Here is a 24358-nt window from a genome sequence, read left to right as displayed (position 1 = left end):
ATATATAATTCTTTCTATCCATCTATCATCTATCTATCTATCTGGGGGAGGCAATTGGGGTTAAGTGACTTGACCAGGGTCACACAGCTAATACTGTCTGAGGCCAGATTTTAATTCAGGTCCTCCTGACTGGAGGGCTGGTGCTCTATCTACTGCACCACCTAGCTGCCCCTGAATGAGAGATTTTAAAAGATAGTAGGGAAGTTATGAGGTAGAGATGAAACGGGAGAGAATTCCAGTGGAAATACCCAGGGTTGGGAGCAAGAAAACCAATGTCACTTGACCACAGAGTGTAGGGGTCAGGAGTGGAAGGTATGGGTCAGGTGGGGGTGAGGAGAATCCTGGAAAGATAGGAAGGAATCAGGTTATAAAGGATATTACAAGTCAATCATGATTTTATATTTGATCCTGAAGGTATAGGGAACAACTGGAGTTTGTTGAATGCGGGGACTGAAGGGGTGACATGGTCAGAGCTTCATCAATTTGACAGCTAAATGGAGGATTGAGGCTTCAGGCAAGGAAATCAACCAGAAAGCTATTGCAATAGTCCAGTCATGAGATGATGAGGGCCTGCACCCAGGGGGCCTTATATAGTTCTTTCTTAAAAAGGTAGAAATGACAGGACTTGGTAACTGATTGGAGGGTGACAGAGAGAGAGAAAACGAAGAGTTGAGAATGACACTTAGGCTTTGAGCCTTTGATCAGGATGATAGTGGAACTCAACTTGTCCAGGATCACAGAGCCAGTATATGTCAGAGGGAAGGACTTCCGAATTATGAAGACAGTTCTCCATCACTACAACAGACTGCCTCTCACTTTACCAATAATAATAACTGTAATAATAGCTAACATTTATAAAGCACTTTCAAGGTTTGCAAAATGCTCTCTAAGCATGATTTCACAAGGGAGGTGCTATTATTATCACCATTTTATAGATGAGGAAACTGAAGCTGAGAGAGTGACTGAGTGACTTGCCCAGGATCACAGAGCTAGAAATTGTCTGAGACAGGATTCAGACTCAGGTGTTTCTGTCTCCAAGTCCTGAACTCTATCCAAAGCACGAGATCCAAAAAGGTTAGTGCATATTGCTTAGTTAGTGAAGGAAAAGGAAGGAGAACCCAGGTACCTAGATGCCCCAGCCTCTGCTCTTCCTATTATATAATTATGGCTATAGGGATTTTACTTTTAGATGTTCTACAAGGCTGGACAAAACCACAATACTAGACAAATAAAAGCTAGCATTTCTATAGAGATTTGAGGTTTGAAAAGTGCTATACAAATATCTCCTTATCCATACAACCCTAGGGGGCAGGTGCTCTTGTTATTCCCCCCCCCCTTATTTTTAGTGAGGCAATTGGGGTCAAGTGACTTGCCCAGGGTCACACAGCTAGTAAGTGTTAAGTGTCTGAGGCCAGATCTGAACCCAGGTACTCCTGACTCCAGGGTTGGTGCTTTATCCACTGCGCCACCTAGCTGCCCCTTATTATTCCCATTTTTCAGTTGAGGTAACTGAGAAAGCCAAAGGTTAAGTGAATCCCCCCGGGTCATACAAGCTAGTATCTGAGGCTGAATTTGAATGCAGGTTTTCCTAATTCCAGATCCAGTGCTCTACCCATTGAACCACCTAGCACTATCCTACCACTAAGATTAGAGGCCTTGTACCTCTTTGCATATTGCAGGATAAAGGGAGGTTTCTGGTCATTCAAGTCAGGATAATATCAAATTCTGCTGACTACCCTGTTGTTCACAGTGTCTGGCACAGAGTAGGTACCTGATAAATATTGATTCATTGATTGTCCAATAATCACCACTGAAGGAGACAACCAAATATTACCATTATAGATGCAGCTATATAAAATGCCACATTACATCAGTTATGCAGAGTAGTAAACTAAAGCTCTTTGACATGAAGGGGAATAAAGGGAGGGAAGAGAATTTTGATATAGCACCTACTATGTGCAGGGCACTATGCTAAGCATTTTTTACAAATATTCTTTCATTTGACATCAGAGACCTCCCTTGAGGCTGACACACATTCATTAATCAATGCATTTATATTTATAGCCCATATACATTCCAAGGGTTTTCTTCAGACTTCAATACGATGATATTTTCTTTTTTTTTGGCAGGGAAATGGGGGTTAAGTGACTTGCCCAGGGTCACACAGCTAGTAAGTGTTAAGTGTCTGAGGCCGGATTTGAACTCAGGTACTCCTGAATCCAGGGCCGGTGCTTTATCCACTGCGCCCTGTGATATTTTCTTAATACCTTAAGTTAATATCTCAGTGTCTCAGAGTATCAGAGCCCTCCTTGATCTTTCCTGTCCTATTGCCTGTTTCATCTTCCACTAATGTTCTATCTTTTAAAAAATAATAAACATTTTTATTTATAGTTTTGAGTTCCAAGTTTTATCCCTCCTTCCCTCTTTCCCCTCCCCGCTCCCTGAGGCAGTAAGCAAGCAGATATGGGTCATACATGTGCAATTATGTAAAACATTATCATATTAGTCATTTTCTACAAGAAAACTGGAATAAAAGGAAAAATGAAAGACAATGAAAAATAGCATGCTTCAATCTGTGTTCCATCAATATAATGTCTTTCTCTGGAGGTGGATAGTATGCTTCATCATTGGTCCTTTGGGATTGTCTCGGATCATTGTATTGCTGAGAATAGTTAAGTCACTCACAGTTCTTCATCAAACAATATTGCTGTCTCTATGCACAATGTTCTCCTGGTTCTGCTCACTTCACTATATATCAGTTCATACAAGTAAGTTTTTCCAGGTGTTTTCGAAATCATCTTGCTTGTCATTTCTTATAGCACAACAATATTCCATCACCATCACATACCACAGCTTGTTTAGCCGTTCTCCAATTGATGGGCATTCCTTTGATTTCCAATTTTTAGCCACCACAAAAAGAACTGCTATAAATATTTTTGTACAAATAGGGTTTTTTTCTCTTTCGGGGGATGTCTTTGGGATTGTTATAGCTTGACCCCCACCCATTTTCTATGAGTTTTTCTTTGTCCCTCCTGTGATTTCATTAATGGGGAGCAGCTTTCCATGAGGAACTTCCTTGTACCAAAGGACATTAACACCTGTTGCACAATTTAAGAGTCAGCCTTAAAAGAGTTTCCCTCAGGACCAAGAGACTAGGTAGCTTGCCCAAGTTTCATGGGAAGGATGTGAAAGGCAAAGCTTGAACTCAGGTCAAGGTCAGCTCTCTACCACCATGCCAAGGTGCCTCTCTATCAAGCAGATTAGCCTTTCATCACCACGTTAAAGTTTTAATTATTTAGCCTTTTATTACTGATTATTCTTTTTTAAATTATGAAGAACTTAAAATTCCCTCACCTTGGTATTTCCTCACATACCATCTCCCCTGATTAGAAAGGAAAGCCTCTGTATGCAGGCACTGCTTTTCTGAAAAGGAGAAGGTCTGGGGGTATTCAAATGACATAATAGTTGTATACAGTGCCTGGCACAGAGTAGGTGCTATATAAATGCATATTATTCCTGTTTCCCTCCCTTTCCCTATCCAAAGCAATTCAAACATTTTTTTTAAAAATTAAAGTAAAATTTTTTTTTAAGTGAGGCAATTGGGGTTAAGTGACTTGCCCAGGGTCACACAGCTAGTAACTGTTAAGTGTCTGAGGCCGGATTTGAACTCAGGTACTCCTGACTCCAAGGCCGGTACTCTATCCACTGCGCCATCTAGCTGCCCAAAAAGTAAAATTTTTTAAAAGCATCTAAACACCTAATGGAATTGGAGGCAGCTGTCAATGAGTAATGTCACGGACTTTCCCCTCTCTTTTCTCTAGTAATTACACTTTCCCAGACTCTGTACTAACTCCTCCCACAGACTAGAAGGAAACACTGGTGGCAAGGCCCCCCCTCCCCCAACACAGCACAAATACTAGAAACACCCACTGGGTGTCCTCTCCAGACAACTAATGGGTTCAGAGTAGTCCATGGTTGCTCACATTTCCATTGGGCTTTCCAGATTTCTATGACAAATCTCTATGAGTTATGTAGTTTGGATATTATCCCATTTTACAAATGAGGAAACTGAGAAGTAAAAATGATTTGTCTGTGGACATATAACTAGAAAGTTTGAGATTCAAACCTGGATCTCTCTTGAATCTAATTTTTTTGTTTGTTTGTTTTCTTGAATCTAATTTCAATGCTCTCTCCACCTGAGGACATTGTTTTTCCAACTCAAAAACCAGAGAGTGGAAGTAGTAATGGATGGCATAGTGTGAACCCACCCACTGCAAAGAAGACTGTTTCCTGCTCCTTTCTGGTTCCTGTTGCTTTTCACATGTTTCAGTCATGTCCAACTCTTCATGACCTCATTTGGGGTTTTCTTGGCAGAGATACTGAGGTGGTTGTCATTTCCTTCTCAGCTCATTTTATAGATGAAGAAATGGGGGCAAACAGGGTTATGTGACTTGCCCAGGGTCACAAAGCTACTAAGTGTCTGAGGCCAGATTTGAACTCAGGAAGATGAGTCTGACTCCAGGCCCTGTGCTCTAACCACTGTACTACCTAGCTGCCCTTTTGGTTCCTAAACCACCCCCCCACACCTCCACCAAAGACTGCTGCTACATATCACTTATATTTGAACTACTCTTCTCTATACTATATCACACAGAAAGACAAAGAACTCATTTCAAAGCCACCAATGGTCTTTTACTGCAGAAAGCATCTTGTTCCAGTGGAAAAGATGCTGACTTTTGAGTCAGAAAACAAGGGGGAAATTTATTAATTTCCTCATTGGTAAAATGGGGAGGTTTGACCAAATGATGTCTAAGCTTCTATCCACAGACACGTGTGATTCTAGGAGATAACATTAGAAAAGTTTATTTCTGGGGGCAGCTAGGTAGCTCAGTGGAGAAAACACCAGCCCTGGATTCAGGAGGACCTGAGTTCAAATCCAGCCTGAGACACTTGACACTTACTAGTTGTGTGACCCAGGGCAAATCACAACCTTCATTGCCCTGCAAAAAATAATTTAATTTAATTTAATTAAAAAAAAAAAGAAAAGTTCATTTCTGCTTTCCCTTCAAGTGGGATTCCCTACAGAAATCTCTGCCTGGAATCCATGCCTGTGTTTCTCCTTTCCTCTGCAGGTGGGGATATTGAGTACCCCGCATCCTCACATACTGCTGACAGCATTCTGTGATAAAATAATGGAATTTGGCAGAGGCCCAGTGGTCCCACCTGATTGATTTAGTATTGTTTGAATTGGGTGAGAATAAGAAACTAAGTACCTACTTAAGGGTGATTGGATGTAGACCACACCTGGGTGGCCCTCTCAGAGGCAGATTACTACTATCATTAGCAAGAGACCACTCTCAACCAATCCGATTGAAGGACCTACCCTTTCGAGGAGGGAGAGAGGAACTAGGAAGCAGAGTTTAGTGGGCTGTCAGAGCCTCTTTTTGGGGAGGAATAGGCACATGGCTGCAGGGAGATGGAGAACAGGAAGGGCCCCTCTTAGTCCTTTGGACACCAGCTTGGTGGTGAGAGATTTCACGTAGGCTGCTAGAAAAGGAAAGGTTTCTGTCTCTCTGGCTATATCGAATAGATCCAAGTTTTAATAAATCTTTAAAAGCCTAAACTCTTGCCGAATTTATCAATGATTTTAGCCAGCTTCCCTCTAAGACTGGGGGATGGGGGGCAGATTAGAACCCACATTTAGATTTTAAACACCACAGTTTGGCAACCATGAAGGAACCTTGGTCTGGGCGGAGATCCCATCCTCTTCCACTCTGCCCTATGCTATACCCTTTGAGTCAACTTAGATGGATGATATTTCTCTCCACTAACTACTTATGTCATTAAAATCAAGAATGAAAACAGAGGGAAAGAGCTACTTCTGCTTTCACATTGGTGTTAATGTTTAGTTGTTTTCAATCAGGTCCAACTCTCTGTGACCCTATTTGGGGTTTTCTTGGCAAAGATAATGGACTGGTTTGCCATTTCTTCCTCCAACTCAGACAGATGATGAAACTAAGACAAACAGGATTAAGTGACTTGCCTGGGGTCATACAGATACTAAGTGTCTGAGGCTGGATTTGAATCCACATCTTCTTGACTCTAGGCTCCATGCTGTATCTGCAGCGCCACCTAGCTGCCCCTGTTCTCAAATTAGATTCCAGTTAAAGCTCTGTAGAAGAGTTCCTTAAATGAATCTTTGGTATTGCTAAACATTCTCCCCTTAACTACTATAACTGGACATCATTTTCAGGAACTATTCTTTCAGGAACTCAATGAAGACCTTTAAATATTGATCTAGTCGCCATGTCCTTCTGAATGCGACCTTCAAAGTCCTACAACCAGTAAATATGTTATTTAAAAGTTTAACTTAAATGCTTTTCCAAATATTGCTTATAAAACTTCTTAGAAGACTCAATCGATAATAATAAACTATAGCAAACCAATAAGAAGACATGTCAATGGAAAAAGATTAAATACACAGAGCTTCTCCTTCACTTATCTGTCAAGGACCAAGTCCAAGGTTATGAAGGATAGCACATGTAAGAAGAAAATAGCTAATGAAGTAACTAATACATGAGATAAACTGGACTTTTTAAAACCCCCTCTCCAAAATAAAATGGCTAAGCAGATTTTTTTTATTTTAAAATTTCAAGGGATGAAATATGAGTGCACATGTAATCTCTCTATAGTAAGACATCTTGATGAAGCATTGTCCTGGTGGGCCCTTAGGTTTTCTACCTAAGGGAATTTCTCGGATAATGACATTTACTCTCTTAAGGTCCCAAATTTGTAAAGGGTTAAATTTTTTTCAATAGAAATCTTTCTAAAATAAACTGCTTACTGTTCTGCCTTTTAAAACAAGATATTAAATATTTATAGCCTTTACATGACTCAGGGTCACCTTTAGGTGACTTAATTATTGTGTACCATGCTCTAATACAATGATGCCCTCAGAAGCTCTTATAACAAATGTCCACCGTACTGTTATACTTTTTGAGTTCTTGTGTTTACTTTTTTTTGGGGGGGGGGGTGAGGCAATTGGGGTTAAGTGGCTTGCCCAGGGTCACACAGATCAAGTGTCTGAGGCCGGATTTGAGCTCAGGTCCTCCTGACTCCAGGGTGGATGCTCTATCCACTGTGCCTCCTAGCTGTCCCTGCGTTTACTTTTAATAATTTTCCTCTTTTTTCCTTTCTTGCTACCATCAGCTGTTATTTCTTCCTTCCTTTAATGGACCTGCCTCAAGTAGCTGACCTCTCCTCACCTTTCTAATTTGTTCTTTATAGATTACTGTGAGCTGGGAAACTGGACAAGTGAGTTTGTTAGAATTATATCTAAAACAGGAGTAAATAGGCTCTGAATAAGGGTCTGATAAGTTCTCCCAGGAACAAAGTGTACAAACTTTATTAGTGCTAACGATCTTGTGATATCTATTTTTGGCTGTTCAGAGGCCTGTTTTGCCTTCTTCCTGGTTCTTGGTGTTTGTTTCTTTTTTTAATAGCTTTGAACTGCACTAAAATTTTTGGGACACCCTATATAACTGTTTGCCAACTCAGAGAACCTCAGATGAGTTATCTGTTACTGTATAAAGTAATTATATGGAATTTCCAAGAAAAGTTTAACATTTTGAGGTTTATAACTGAAGGTATATCTGCCAATTTAAACTCCATAAATTCTGCAACCATTTGGAATATATCTAGATGTCTCTCAAACCTCTTTTCTTTGCCTCATTTCACTCCCATTCATCTATAAGATAGGGATAAAAATACCTGCCTCACAGTGTTGTTAGGAGGAATGTGGGAGATAAAATGTGTGAAGTTAAAATGTCTGTAGAAACTTTATTATTTAGCGTCAACTTCTTGAACGGTAGGGTCATTTGGGCATACTCCTCCTCCTCCTCCTCCTCCTCCTCCTAATAATAATAATAATAATAATAATAAATGCCAGGGGAGTCTCAGAAAAATCAAGTGACTTGTCCACAGTCACACAGCCAGTCACTATCAAGATAAGCAGGATGCAGATATAGGTTTTGATTGATTGTGCCTCTAAATCTGGTATGTAACACAACACAAAAATCCTTTCTGTACTAAAGGGGGAATAAGATACAGTGAAATATGAACAGTTGAAGTTGGGTATAAATGAGGATGTTTGGGGTTACTATATAAATAGTCTATTCTCAGTGTAGGTAAAGATCCCAAATGTAAGATTACTATTATTGGGTAATAGTTACAAGATTGGGTTTCTGTCACTCTATTTGGTATGTGACTCATATACATCCTTGACCTGGTGGATAAAGTTAGGGAGAGCCAAGTTCAAATTCAGTCTCAGAAACTTACTCCTCCTGTAATCTGGGTAACCCACTTAACACCCTTCAGCCTCAGTTTCCTCATCTGTAAAATGGACATGATGATAATAATGACACCTACTTCTCAGGGTTGTTTTGAGGATAAAATGAGATTTTTGTAAAGTGCTTTGCAAAGCTCATGGCACCATGAGCTCACTATTATCATCATCTTCATCCTCATCGCTCACAGGCAACAATATTTATTAAATATCTGTTTAGAGGAGACTAAAATACAAAAGAATAAGAAGTGTGGTTCCTATTTTGGAAAAATTTACCATCTGCTCAGGATAAGTAAGAGGACAAAGCCAATTTAAAAAGCAAGAGCTAAGCAATATTCCAAAACAACCTACATAATAACAACTAAAGCTAGTGACAACTGAGTAAATACTAAATAAAGGGACCCTGGGAGCTCCTAATGGGTGGCAGAGTAGTAGATGGAGTGTTGAGTAGATGGAGGAATACATTTTTTTTTAAAAATCACATCTTCAGGGGCAGCTAGGTGGTGCAGTGGATAAAGCACCGGCCCTGGATTCAGGAGTACCCGAGTTCAAATCCGGCCTCAGACACTTATAGCTGTGTGACCCTGGGCAAGTCACTTAACCCCCATTGCCCTGCTAAAATTAAAAAAAAAAAAAATCACATCTTCAGTGATCCACTTTCTTTTTTTTTTTTATTTTTTTTTTTTTAGTGAGGCAATTGGGGTTAAGCGACTTGCCCAGGGTCACACAGCTAGCAAGTGTTAAGTGTCTGAGGCCAGATTCGAACTCAGGTACTCCTGACTCCAGGGCTGGTGCTCTATCCACTGCGCCACCTAGCTGCCCCAGTGATCCACTTTCAACCCTGGTTCTGCTCCCAAATCTCCAGCCTCTTCCATAGCTAGTCCTAGCTCATTTTCCATCTCTCTCTGACCTAGGGCATATTCACAGACCCATTCTCAGTTCTATCCTAATACCATCTTCTAAGTCAGATACTGCTTAGCATTTGCTTTTCTCTCATATCCTTCATTCTCACTCTTGTCCACCCCAATTCAGATGTAGACCTGGAGACCTCTGACATGTAGGATATATAGACTATCCTATGATCCAAAGGAGAATGTTGAGTATGGGGATTATGGTTTGTTATTGTAGGTAGTACAGTGGATAGATTGCCGGGCCCGAATTCAGGAAGACCTGAGTTCAAATCCAGCCTCAGATACTTACTAGCTGTGTGACCCTGGGCAAGTCACCTAACCCTGTTTGCCTCAGTTTTCTCATCTATAAAATGAGTTGGAGAAGGAAATGGCAAATCACTATAGTATCTTTGCCAAGAAAAGCCCAAATGGGGTCACAAAATCAAACAGGACTGAAACAAATGAACAACAAAACTTGGGTCAGGGGTGGGGTTCAAAACCTTAAAAATTAATGAGCAGTGGTCACCCATGTTTCCTTTCACTTGATTAGTCACATTTTCTAAGATAACAGGGGAGAGATTCAAGCACCACTTAGGCCAGTCTTACCTCTTTTGAGGACTAATGCCACAGGGCTACAGCCTATTCAGGAATAGGCTTCCTGAATTTAGTGCCCATTAGTCTCCATCATATATTCTCTGCTGTAGTTGAACTGTCTACTTGTTATTCCCCATACTCAACATTGTCCTTTGGATCATAGGTTTACAGGGCTGGAGAGGACCTGAAAGGCTGTCTAGTCCATCCCCTGATTTTATAGGTGTGGAAACTAAGACAGGGAGGCCAAGTGTCTCTTACCCCTGGAATGTACTCACTCCTTACTTTCACCTCGTACAACCCCTGGACTCCTCCCAAATTCACCTTGAGCACTACCTCCTCCAGGAAGTTTATCCTGATGGAGTTCCCAACACCTTTGCCTTCCTGATGCCAGCACAAGCCCTACCCCAAAGTTGTATTACTTTATATATCTTTGGTATTTAATTTTTGGTCTAGATATTGTTTTCCCCTCAACAAAAACATACCCCCCTTTGTAGCCCCAGAACCTCAAACAATAGTAAGGGTTTAATAATTGCTTGTTGAATGAATGAATGAACGATGCTCTGGCCTCATACCTTCAGTTTTCAGTGAATATGTGTCGATAGCACTTTTTTCCCCATTTTGGCTCTTAGAATCCTAAATTGTGATAGACAGATGATAGATAAATAGATAGAGAGAGAGAGAGAGAGAGAGAGAGAGAGAGAGAGAGAGAGAGAGAGAGGTTGATAGATGATAGGTAGATGGATAGATGATAGATAAATGGATAGATAGGTGAATAGATAGATAGATGTATAGATAGACAAACATTTATTGAGCACTTACTATGTGCCACGCACTGTGTTAATTGCTGATACAAGTAAATCAGATAGTCTCTATCCTCATGGAGCTTACATTTGAACAGGAGAAGACATAATGGGGAAGGAGAGAGGGGAGAGGTACAGGTAGATATGGCAGGTGATCTAAATAAAGATAAGGCTTACCTATTGGAACCTAGAGTTGGAGGTGGGGTCCTAGGTCCAAGGTTCCAGTAAGTGCCTAATAAGTGCTTGTTGGCAGACTGACTACAAGCCCAGTATCTGTCCACTGAGCCACCTTATTATCCTAGGTCTCTTTTTCACTTTGTTGTTGGTTTCTTTGTTTTTGTTTTTTGGCAGGGCAATGAGGGTTAAGTGACTTGCCCAGGGTCACACAGCTAGTAAGTGTCAAGTGTCTGAAGCTGGATTTGAACTCAGGTCCTCCTGAATCCAGGGCCAGTGCTTTATCTACTGCACACCTAGCTGCCCCTCTTTTTCACTTTCAAAATTATTTCATTGGGTATAGAATCCCTCTCTTGACCAATGAAGATTACAGATTGAAGTCATCAATCTCCATAAGCCAAAAAATTTACCACCTGGTAGTTGAGTTGGTAATAAGACTCTCTACTCTTAGCCAGGCTTGTCCTCAGACAATGGACGCACACAGTCCATTGCTGTCCTTGAACATTTTCCAACTTGAGAGAACCTGTGTCTGTTTCACTGACATGAACTTTGTAAAGTCAGGTTCATCTCAATGAAATAAGCAAGATTCTATTTAATGTTTACTCGGTGCCTAGCACTAGACTAGGTGCTGGGGATACAAAGAGACCTTTTCCTCGAGGACTTTCCATCCTACTTGGATTATATAAAATGTTCAGAAAAGAGTTTGTTGTTCAGTTGTTTTTCAATTGTGTCCAACTCCTTGTGACCCCTTTTTAAGGTTTTCTTAGAAAAGATACTGGAATGGTTTGTCATTTCCTTCTCCAGCTCATTTTACAGACAGGGAAACTAAGGCAAACAGAACTTGCCCAGAGTCACCCAGCTAGGAAGTGTCTGAGGCCAAGATTTGAACCCATAAAGAAGAGTCTTGCTGGGCACTGTGTGCACGATGGCACCACCTAGTGGCCCACAAAGGCACACATACAGAAAATAAAGAAATATACAGGATTGAGGGTAGGGCTAACAACTGAGCGAGACTGAGGGAAAGGTATCTTGAAGGAGGTGTGATTTGAACTGAACCTTGATTGGGAGCTAGGAGTTCCAAGAAGTGGATGTGATGTGGGGGAACATTCCAGCACAGGTGTGAAAAATGGAAATATATGTGTAAGGAACATTTATAAGGAGGCTAGTTAAACCAAAACACAGAGTCTATGAAGTCTTTATGTAATTAACCTAAGTAAGAGAAAAGTCTAGAGCCTAAATTTACAAGACTTTAAAAGCCAAACAGAAGAATTTTTATTTTATTCTGAGGGCAAAGGGGAGCAATTGAAGTTTCTAGAACAGGAGACTGACATGGTCAGACCCCCAATTTTTAAGAATATCAATTTAGCCATTTTTTAGAGAATAGATTAGAGAAGGAAGAGACTTGGATAAACGAAGCCTAATTACAGGCTTTTACAATGCTGTCTAGGTGAGAGGTGTTGAAGCTGGTTGTGGTGCGAGTGAAAAGAAGGTGGTAGATATGAGGGATGTCAAGGAGATAAAGAATTAATACCAATAATAATAATTAATAAGATAATAATCAAGAAGCATTAACAACTGTACTGGAGGGAGAGGGAGTGTGAAAGAGTGAAAAGTCAAGACACCTTGGTGACAAGAAGAATGTACCCTAGACAGAAACAGGGAAATTAGAAAGAAGGTAAAGTGAATGACTTCTGGTTTGGACATGATGAGTTGGGTCCACTAATGGAACACTTGGGAGGAATGGTCAAGCAGGGACTGGAGCTCAGGAGAGAACTGAAAGCTGAATATCTATATCTATATCTATATCTATATCTATATCTATATATCTTGAAGTCATCTATATAGGGATGACAACTGAACACTTAGGAGGAAGGAGACAAGGCACCTACAATGTGCCAGGTACTGCATTGAGAGATATAGATATACATATACCTTAGGGGCAACTAGGTAGTACAGTGGATAAAGCACCAGTCCTAGATTCAGGAGGACCTGAGTTCAAATCTAGCCTTAGACACTTGACACTTACTAGCTGTGTGACCTTGGGCAAGTCACTTAACCCTCACTGCCCCCCCCCAAGATTTAGTATACACATACCTATAAATATATAGATATACCTATAGATATACCTATACCTTTACCTCTACATTACATTTGATTCTCACAACAATTTACAGAAGAGGAAACTGAGGCAAACAGAGGTTTGGGTCAGTTGACAGTTTGGGGTCATACTGCTAGTATCTGAAGGCTGGATTTGCACTCAGGTCTTCCTGGTTCCAGGCCCAGTGCTCTGTAACCAGTGTCACCTAGAGCCTCTGATCACCAATAGAGAACAGGAAGAGAGTAGAGGGCCCAGAACAGAACCCAGGGGTAAGCCTATCCATACAGGGAAGGGCATGAATGATGAACCTGCACAGGAGACTGAGAAAGATCAGTCTGACAGGTAAGGAGACAACCTCAACAGAGCCCTGTCCAGAAAACCAAGGAAGAAAGTGTATCTGAGAAGGAAGGGTGGTAGGTGGGGTGTGGTGCTAATCATAGTGGATAGTCAGGTTAACATTTGTTAAGACAACCTATGTTTAAGTCTCACCTCTGATATATACCAGCTGCATGACCTTGGGAAAGTAATTTAACCTCTATGTGCCCCCAAGCAATTTACCCAGGCAGCTTTCTAAATGGTGAAAAACATTTGCTGGTGTACATTAGGCAATGGTGTTTCCTCATTACAAACTGCCTGCACACTGATAAAATCACAGGTTTGGACAAAAAAAATTGGTAATTAATGCAACAAAGATTTATTAAGGGCCTATAATGTGCTTGGTACTGAAAACCACAGGATTCTAAATCTAAAACTGGAAAAGACCTCAGTTGCCATCAAATTCAACCCCGACTTTTTACAAATGAGGAAACTGAGGCCAAGAGAAGGTGACTTGTTCAAGGTCACATAAGCAGTGTCAAAGACAAAATTCAAAGATGAAAAATATGAGCTAGTCCTTTTTCCTCAGAGCTTGAAATATGATGGGGGTGGGGCACAGTGACATGTACACAAATAAATAAAACAAGGTGAGAAGGGAAAGGAGATCAGGGCAAAGCGCTCTAAGAAAATCTGATTGGGGAGGGACCACTTTCAGTAGGGCCAGAGAAAAGGAGCACCTAGCCTGAGCCCTGAAGGACGATTTCAACTGGCAGAAGGAAGAAATTCTTTCCAAGTATAGAGGACTGTGCTAATGCACAGACAAAAGTTTAGAAGCTATAGCCCATCATTCAAGGTAAAGAAAGCACTCCTAATGGATATACTTTTCCATATTACTTTCACAATAAACTCATAATTTATTCATTTTGACAGAATACTATGCAGTGAAACTCTTAATTCATCAGTCCACACTTTTCCTCAGGAGACTATCACTAATTCAGAACCCATCAGCATAAATGAGCAGTGTAAATTACTGTTTTCAACACGCATTACTTTGCACTTATCCACAATGGATTGCATCTACCATTCTGTTGTCTGAGACTGGTTTGTGTCTCATAATTCCCATCATATTCCAAGTACACCCTTTTCAGAAAGCTCATTACCACTTCTGTTGGTATTGGTTATTGGACTGCACTAGGGAGAGTGGGTTTTTACAGCTTTCAGACCCTACCCTGCCCAAACCCTTTAATTAAGTAGCTTTAATAATTATCCCCCTCCCCATGTAAAACATTCACTATATCTCTTGCAACAAAAATCCCTGTTGTCCGATATCTAAATTACCAACTATAGCATAAATTATTATCACAACATACTGTTTTATTTGGTAGTAACCCAATTCCATCAAAGTTTATCCACTTTGGAATCAAATTTCTTCCAGGTAAACAAGTTCAAGGGTATTACTACCACTAAGATTTTCCTTAATGACAGTTCAAATAAATGCGATAATTTCATATTTTATTTCTCTTTTCCTGAACTATTTGCATTTCTCACTAGTACTTATATTTTTAGCCCTCTCTTCCTCCTTACTGGGGAGGGCAGAGGTAAATGGGAGGTAATGAACAGATACACCAGTAAAATAACACTGTGAGAGGAAATGCCTTGTATCCATTCCCTTTTGAAAGCGAGCAATGGAATGGATGGAAATCCCTGATTAGTGAGTGCACAAGGCAGAAGCAATGGGCTTCTGATAAATGCAAATCCCAAACTGGGGCATTGTGGGGTTCTCTCCCTCCTCTCCTAGAGTTGCTGCTCAGACCCTTTTTTCTGGTTGGTTTTGTTTTGAAAGTTACACATTTTCTAGCCAGGCACTCATGGTAAACTGTAGACACAATCATAGTGGAGAAAACGAGAAATACAGGAAATGGTTCTGGGATGGGGTAGTGGGAGGGGAGGAAAAGTCTTTACTTTAACCCAAGCTCTCACTCTCTCCCGCTCCCTTAGCCTCATCTCCAGTCCTTAAAAATCTCATCCTTTCTGAAATAACCCTACACGTTTGGGTTGGGGGGAGACTGTGAGAATCTTTTCGTTTTTCCAAGTTCAAAGAACACCGGACCGCTAAATGGAAAAAAAAGCAAGCAAGCAAGCATGTGCTTAAATAAATCCAGAAACACACACATTCGCTTTTCAGTCCTTTACCCAGGCTGAACCCACAGAGACAATCAGCCCAGATGTGGTCTGCTCCACCTCCACGCCCATCTTTTTTCCATCCCGCAACTCCTCCATACCCACCCCCCTCACACCGCTTCCCACAAAAATGCAGCCGGGGCATTTGTAGCAGGCGCAACTGAAACCCCTACACAATACTGTATGGAAAGGCGCTGGCACCCAACCTCCAGCTGGGTGTTCAGAGAGCCCAGGATGGATCAACGCGGCCAGCGGAGATGAGCGCACGGGTGATCAGTTTAGTTTGCATCCACCAGAAGCACGCACCCATCCGCAGCCGCTAGAGACCAGGAGGGGCGGCGGGACGGCGGGCCTGATCTGCCTCCCTCCAGCATCCCCGAGGGAAGCGGTTCCAGGAACAATTTTTTCCATTTCTTTTGCAGGCAGTAGCAGCCGCGGCGGAGAAGCAGCTTCCTTCCCATTCTCATCAACCCTCCGGCCCTTAACCTCGGCCAGAGGGAGTTTGCTGAGGTTTCAGCAGGGCATTCCACCCCCACCCCCCCCTTCCACTTTCCTCTCAAACCAAGCTCCCGAGTCGGAGGGAAGCAGCTTTGTGAGAAACTCCAGGGAGAGCCCGCCCGCAGTAGGGGGCTTAGCAGCAGCCGTCCCGAAACCCCGGACCAACTCGGTCTGGGAGTCCCAAGTGAGCACAGCAGGGCTTTGCCAGGCTTGGCCGGCCACCGACTGCTGCCCCGGCACCGCCGCCTCTCCTCCGGACAGGCTTCTCCTGCTAAGCCCCCAAATCAAATCAGAGAAATACACCCCACTCGTGTGTGTGTGTGTGTGTGTGTGTGTGTGTGTGTGTGTGTGTGTGTGTGTGTGTGTGTGTGTGTGTGGCACGGGGCTAAGGAACAGAGAGGGGTGCCCCCTTCCCAGCCAAACGAACCCAAGGCTCTCCACCCTGTGCCCCCTCCTCTCCTGAGCTTGCCGATGAATGAATGGAGCTGACCCCCCAGTTCCTTTTCCCCACTTACCCGCCCGTCCAGAGCAGAGTGAGAGCGGCCACCCTCCTTAAGGGGAGGCTGGCCGCCAGCTGGGCCCACTGAGCAGCGACTCCTAGGGCTCGGACCCCGGGCCGGGAAGTGGCTGGGTACTTCGCCAACAAGCCTTTTCCTCCCGTTACGCCTCTTTCCCACCTCGCTCTTGGCCCCGCCGGCCGCTAGCCCCAGGACTGCTGAGTGGAGGAGGGACGAGAGAAAGGAGGAGGAGGAGGCAAGAGGATTGGGGAGGGGAAAGGGGGGTCGAAAGGGGTTGGGGGAGGAGGAGAGGAACCGGGGTTTAACGCCGAAAGAGACCTAACCTCCACCACCACGGAAGCCGAGAGAGAAAGAGAAAGAGAGAGGGAGGCAGGGAAAGCAATCAAGTCTTGGTGTCCAGGACTGGCCAGAGACTGACCCTCTCTGTCCATTCACCCGGGTCTTGCCTCTCAGCTCCTCGCCTCCAGCCCCGCAGACAGTCCCCTAGAAGCCCGAGAGGGGGGCGTGGTGTCCCGGTGGGAGGGGCGGAGAGAGCCGAAGGGGGTTCTCCTCTGGGGGCGGGGCAGTTGGGAGGTCCAGAGAGGAGGAGCCATCGGGGGCTCGGGGGGGGGGGGAGGTGTCCTGGGGAAAGGGGGGGCGGAGAGCCAGGAATCTGGGCAGGGGAAGGGGATGGAGTGGAGAGGAGAGGTCCTGGCTGGCGGGAAGGGACCCAGGGGATGTCCTAGGGGAGGTGGGGGCAGGGGAGAGAGGTGTGTCTTGCAGAGAAGGGGAGTGTGTTGCAGAAAGGGGATCCCGAAGAGGAGGGGCGAAGGAGCCCCGGGGAGTGCAGATTAGCGCGGGACTGGAGAGCCTGGGAGCGCTCTCTGGGAGGGCATCCGAGGGTCAGGAAGCGGGTTGGCAGGAGGAAAAAGCGAGGCGGCTGGTGTGGAGTGGTGACCACCGCGCTGGTGCCTTTCGGAAGCCCCAGGGCTAGAGACCTAGAGACTGGGCCATCTAGGGGTTTAAAAGCAGGCCCACCAACTTCAGGAGTCCCGGGGATGGATGCGCCGGGGCCAGGCCGGGCTGGGGGAATCCCCCGGGATAGCAGAGTAATTTCAAACCAATTCTCTCACGAGAGCAAGAGCGAGCGCCAAGCTGCAGAATGGCCAAGCCGAGTTCCGGCCCTTGGCGCCGGCTAGGGAGGGACAGAGGGGCGGAGTCCAGGGGCGCCTCCTCAATGCCTGAACGGTGGAGCTAGAGGAAGAAAAAACCCTAGAGCTGGGCAAGAAGATGTGCCAGCTGGGATCCCTGAGCCAGAGGGTGACATCTGGGAAGTAGCAGGGTCCGGGCAGTAGAGGGAGAGGAAGGGAGAGGAAATGGAAAAACAAAAAAAAACCCTTCCCCTCCCCAGCTGTGAACTCTGAGGCTGTGATTTAAAGAAGGAAGGAAGAAGGGAAATAGAGAAGGGGGGAGGGGGAAGAGGGAAACACGGACTGTCACAATTTGGTCAGGCCTTGGTCCTGTCCAAACAATGTTTGGTTATACTAGATTTCTCCCTTCCTGTAGAGAAAGTTTGGGAACTTCTAGAAGGGGCATCAGCTGAAAATGGGCCTATGGAACAAATGATAACTTGTCTTTTTTTGTTGTTCGTTTGTTTTGTTTTGTTTTGGTTTTTTGTGTGTAGGGCAGTGAGGGTTAAGTGACTTGCCCAAGGTCACACAGCTAGTAGGTGTCAAGTGTCTGAGGCTGGATTTGAACTCAGGTCCTCCTGAATCCAAGGCCAGTGCTTTATCCACTGCGCCACCTAGCCGTGCCCATGCCTTGTCTTTTGATCTCTTTTCATAAAACTTAACCTGTTTAGGCCATTAATGAGTATTAACAAAAAAAAAAATAAATAACACACACACCGCCCCCCCCACCCAAAACCAAAACCAGAATCTGTAGGAAAACAACAAACCTTACCTGTAGCCAACAGTCATCAAAACTTGATATTCAGGAAAGAGTTAAAGGGTGACTAAGAAGTCGAAAGCTAAGTTCCAATGGGGGTGTGGGGTGGGGAAGGAGAGTTTCAGAAGAGCTAGACCCAGACTAGGTCCAATGAATATTTGTTCCTCCCCGGGTTTATCAATCTACCCACTTTCCTAGATTTTATGTTAATGATTCTACATTCCAGAGAAATGAACCTTTCTTAGAATTTCATCCAACAGTTGTACAGTATTCCAATTCTTTAAGCATACAGTAATACCAGGGGATTTCCAACCTCGGCAGCTCCTGTATCTCTTTTCAACCCTCTACACTGGGTGTTCTTGGAGGTTTTGTCTTTGGTGCTTTCTCTATATACCCCCTCCTCCATCACAGTCATTCCCCAATCTTCAACAATCAGTGTAGATGCCTACCAACTTACCTATGTGTCCAGCACTGCTTCTCCTAGGAACTTCAGATGTACATCTCCAATTACAGGACACCTCCACCTGTGTGTACTGTACTGAACATGGCCAAAAAGGAGCCATTATCATATGAATAACTTGGTATAGCTCAAAGAAAGCTGGATTTGGAGTTAGCTACTTGGCAACTGTCTGAGCTCTGGACCTTGGGATCTATCTATAAAAATGAGAAAGTTGACATTGGTATCTAAGTCACCTTGCAGTTTTAAGTCTTGTGATACCATTGATATGGGTCTGGGATAACTCAGAAGTTTTCTCCTTGAGAAGAGGAGATAAGTCCATTAGTTGTGACCACTACTTAAGTGGCACCCAGGGACAGAGGTAACTCCAGAAGTCAGGACCACCACCCCTCATTCAAGCCTTTCCCATCCCACCCCCAAAAGGAACTTTCCATTGTCAGGTGGTCACCCCATCTATGCTCAATAAAAGCTTTGGCCTCCCTTCTATTCTGGGAGGAGAATGTTTCTAAACCATCTCCTCCCCTGAGGCTGTCTTCAACTTCCCTCTCAATCACTTTCTCTAGTGTCCAATAAAGGACCATTTTAATTCTAATCAGACTGTGTGCAAGAGTGTAATTCATTACAGAGGAATACCTGAGGACCCCCACCACCTATTTCCCAGTGACACCATGAATGTTTTACCCACAGCAGACCCTTCTACAAACTTCTCTTTCTGCTATTATCTGACCAGACTCAAAATCTTGGTGTCATCTTTGATTCTTCCCTTTTCCTCATATCCTGTAGCCAACCACTTCCCAAGTCCTGTCTTATTACATAGTACCTTCACAATATGTCTACATCTATTCATTTTTTCTCTTTTCCTCCTTTACAAGAAATTAGGCGTTCACCACCATTTCACACATTGTACAACAATGAACTCCATATGGATACCAGACCCAAATATCCATGGTCATGCTGTCAACCTGAAAATTAATTTTAAAATTAATATAATAAAAATAAGGCCTTTCATTGGGGCAGAGGAATTGCAGCTCAAGGTATTTCAGAGCAGATGCTAAGAATACCCAAAGATGGCAACTGAGGACAGGGTTTAGATGGGTTAACAGAAGAGAGAGGGAAGAGAATGCCTCAGGGAAGATTAAGTTTCTCACAGATAGGATCTTTTGCATAATAAGCTAAAGTCCTAGAAGAAATCTTGGGATCCTATGGGAGGGGATTGTTTGGGAGATTCACAAAACAATTAGAGTCTGGAATTGACTAAATCTGCTCAGCCCCAGGCAATTCTTTGGCCAAGGAATGGAGAACAGGTGAGGAACAGTTCTTAGTAAATTGTGTTTATCAATATCATCGGAAAATTGGAGTTGACTAGGTGCTTAATAAATGCTTATTGACTGTGGCATATGATTGTATGGAATACTATTGTACTATAAGAAATGACAAGCAGGATGATTTCAGTAAAACCTGGAAAAACTTACATGAACTGATGCAAAGTGAAATAAGGAGAACCAGGAGAACATTGTACACTGTAACAGCAATATTGTATGACGAACAGCTGTGAATGACTTGGCTATTCTGAGCAATACAGTGATGCAAGACAGTCCCAAAGGATTCATGATGAAAAATTCTATTTGCCTTCAGAGAAAGAATTGATGATATCTAAATAGAGACTGAAGCATACTATTTTTCTCTTCTTTCTTTCCTTTCTCTTCCTTCTTTTCTTTTTTTGTTCAAGTTTTCTTGCACAAAATGACTAATTTGGAAATGTTTTACATGATTGCACATGTATAACCTATATCAGATTGCTTACCATCTTAGGGAGGGGGGAGGGGAGAGAGAGGGAGGGGTAGAATTTGGAACTTAAAACTTAAAAATAAACAATGAATGTTAAAAATGTTTTACGTGTAATTAGGGGAAAATAAAATATTATTTAAAAAATAAATACTTATTAACTAACTGTTGAAAATTAAATATAGTTTTTATCTGCCTGTCTCCTACAAAAAATAATAGTAGGGGCAGCTAGACATTGCAGTGGATAGAGCACCGGCCCTGGAGTCAGGAGTACCTGAGTTCAAATCCGGCCTCAGACACTTAACATTTACTAGCTGTGTGACCCTGGGCAAGTCACTTAACCCCAATTGCCTTACTAAAAACAAAAACAACAACAGCAACAACAAAAAAAAAAACAAACAACAAAAAAAATAGTAAACAGATCAGAGAAATCAATCTTATAATATCTCCCACAATTTACTTCCATACGTGTCCTCCTACCAAAAAAAAATAGATCAGACAACATGTCCAAAAACCAGATCAGAGACAGACAGAAAAAAAAAAACCAAACATAATAACAGTTTATTTTGTCACGAGAAGAAAGAAACATGCTCATGTGGAGACCCTCTCTTAAGAAGGGAGCTCGGGGACTCCCTCTTTCTGAAGGTATATAAGGGTTTTTTCCTCCTCTGGTTAGAGTGTATCAGTTTCAATAGGATGATACAAAATCAACCCAGAAACAAAAGCAGTTTAACAATTTCAGTTATAACAAGTATGGAGGAAATATAGAAGCATCATAATAAGATTATAGGATTCTAAAAAAAGATTTGGCAAGGATGAGGACTCTCAGATGTCCCCATAAAATAGGGACTTACTATCCTGAGGAAAGAAGTCACCAGGTAGGGACTTTTATCTGCTAGCTATCTAGGTTCAGTTTGGAGTTCAGCTGAAGGACATTTTGCTCCTATTAACCCAGGGTTTCATAAAAAAATACTTTTGGATAATAAGGCACCTCCATCAAATCCAGGTGATCCATACATTCATATTAACATAACTGACATACCCCTTCCAGCCATATCTATGGATAGGAGGAGAATTCTTTTGAAAAATTTTAATAGTATTTTATTTTTTTCCAATTACATGTAAAGAAAGTGGTCAACATTCATTTTTATAAGATTTTGAGTTCCAAATTTTTCTCCCTCCCTCCCTTTTTCCCCACTCCCTAAGACAGCAAAGCAATCTGAAATAGGTTATACAGTACAATCATGTTGAACATATTTCTATATTAGTCATGTTGTGAGAGAAGAATTAGGACAAAAGAAAAAAAATCACAAGAAAGAAGAAACAAAACAACAACAACAAAAGTGAAAATAGTATGATTCAATCTGCATTCATATTCCACAATTCTTTTTCTGGATGTGGAGAGCATTTTCTATCACGAGTCTTATGGAATTGTATTGGGTCATTGCGTTACTGAGAAGAGCTAAATCAACCACTGTTGATCATCACACAATGTTGATATTACTGTGTACAGTGTTCCCCTGGTTCTACTCACTTCACTCAGCTTCAGTTCATTCCAGATTTTTTCTGAGAGCATCCTGCTCATCATTTCTTATAGCACAATAGTATTCCATTACATTCATATACCACAACTTGTTTAGCCATTCCTCAATTGATGAGCATCTCCTCAATTTCCAATTCTTTGCCACCATGAAAAGAGCTGCTATAAATATTTTTGTCCTTTCAAGGGGGAGAATTCTTAGCCAAATTAGGGATAGAGATGATCATAAAAAATTGAATAAAGTTAAATAGTTGGGTTTTTTTCATGAGTAACATCAACATGACTACCATAACAAGATAAACTGTCAATTGGGAAAAATATTTGCATAAAATATTTCTGATGGAAGTCAAGATATAAGAGCCAGTAAATATATAAAAAACACTTTAAGACTGCAAAAAGTCATTTACAAAATTATCTCATTTTAGCTTCACAAAAGCCATGGGAGGTAACTTGCCCAGGATCACCCAGCTAGTTATTGTCTGAGGCTAGATTTGAATCCAGGTTTCCTGACCCCAGGTCCTTCTGGAGTCCCTGATTTTCTATCCACTGTGCTTCCTGATTATCTATATTAATGTATAGGAAATTGAACCAAAATATATGAGTAGGATCCATTTACCAGTCTTTCAACAGTCAATGGATATAAAGAAAGTTTTCAAAAGGAGAAAAAAAATAATCATCAACTACAAAAATTAAAATAATATCAAGCTAACAAAGTTGAAAATCTAAAACATTCAATTTGGGGATGGCTATGAGAAGACAAATAGACTGATGTATTTTTGTTTTGTTTTGTTTTTTATTTTTGTGGGGCAATGAGGGTTAAGTGGCTTGCCCAAGGTCACACAGCTAGTAAGTGTCAAGTGTTTGAGGCTGGATTTGAATTCAGGTCCTCCTGAATCCAAGGCCAGTGCTTTATCCACTGCACCACCTAGCTGCCCTGTACTGATGTATTTTTGAAAGACTTATGAATTGGTTCCACTGATCTGTAAAACAATTGGTAATTATGCAAGAAAATTGTCCATACCCTTTTACCTAGCTATCCCTCTACTGGGCATATATACTAAAGACATGAATAAAAAAAAATAAGAAGAAGGTTCTACATATAACAAACCATTCATAGCAGCATTCTTTATGATTGTAAAACAAAATGAGAAAAAATGTCTAAGGCCATCAACTTAGTAATGGCTGAACAATTTGTGGTGTATAAATGTAACGGAATATTATTGTACCATAAGAAACAATGGCTATGAAGAAGTCAGAAAAACATGACAAGACTTGTATGAATGGGTGCAGGGTGAAGTAAGCAGAACCAGGAGAACAAAACACACAATAACCATGACAATATAAACAAAAATAACATGAAAAAGCAGTTGAACTTAGATTAACTGCAATAAAAAATCTTGGCTCCGTAAAACAGAGGATGAAATGCGCTCTAAGTAGAGAAGTAGGGGACTGAGGTTTCAGAATATTTCATACATTATCAGGTAAGATAACTTTGTCAGTTTTTTTGTTTTGTTTTTGTTTATTTTTTAGCTTTGTCAGTTTTGCTTGACTTCCTCTTTGTTTTAGGGCAGAGATGTCAAACAGTCCCAGCCACTGTGAACTCCCCCCCATTCCCCTAGAACCAGATTAAAATACAATTGGGAAATATTTCACAAAATGAAAAAAACACAATAGGACATAAATAAGGTTAATTTGTGGTTTTGTAAGTCAATATGCAGAGATACTCATGTATGGTGTAGTGACCCCAGTTGAGTTTCTATTTGAGTTTGACACCTCTGTTATAGGGAACCTAGTGATGGTACCACTATTCAAATACCCCAAAGACAGCAAAGAAAGCGGGAAAAGACGCATATATGCAAAAATATTGATAGCAGCACTTTTTAATTTTTTTCCTAATTCCAAAGAACTAGACACAAAGAGGGTACACATCAGTTGGAGAATAGTAGAACAAGTTAAAAATATAATAATGTAATGGACTATGACACCATAAGAAATAGTGTAAGGGATAGATTTAGAGAAGTCCTGGAGGATGAGGACTTGTATAAACTGATGCATAGTGAAGTGAAAAGAATAAGAATAATTTTTTTTGTTTTTTGTTTTTTGAATTTTTGCAGGGCAATGAGGGTTAAGTGACTTGCCCAGGGTCACACAGCTAATTAAGTGTCAAGTGTCTGAGGCTGGATTTGAACTTGGGTACTCTGGGTACTCCTGAATCCAAGGCCAGTGCTTTATCCACTA

At 41.9% G+C, this 24358-nt stretch overlaps 1 protein-coding gene across 7 annotated transcripts in view; it reads right to left on the bottom strand.

Annotated features, from left to right (window-relative positions):
* The window catches only part of LHFPL2 (LHFPL tetraspan subfamily member 2), a 254259-nt gene extending 237353 nt beyond the window's left edge, over positions 1 to 16906 (bottom strand). For 6 of the 7 annotated variants that reach the window (XM_043978577.1, XM_043978576.1, XM_043978582.1 and 3 more), the window contains exon 1: positions 16410 to 16900. The gene's annotated coding sequence lies outside the window, so the exon portion shown is untranslated. Of the gene's footprint in view, positions 1 to 16409 lie in introns of all 7 variants that reach the window. The other variant, XM_043978580.1, reaches the window with a different exon arrangement.
* Between the last annotated feature and the right edge of the window lie 7452 nt (positions 16907 to 24358).

Source organism: Dromiciops gliroides, chromosome 1 (genome assembly GCF_019393635.1).
Source record: "Dromiciops gliroides isolate mDroGli1 chromosome 1, mDroGli1.pri, whole genome shotgun sequence".
Taxonomy (NCBI): Eukaryota; Metazoa; Chordata; class Mammalia; order Microbiotheria; family Microbiotheriidae; genus Dromiciops; species Dromiciops gliroides.
This window is presented reverse-complemented; position numbering and strand designations above follow the sequence as displayed.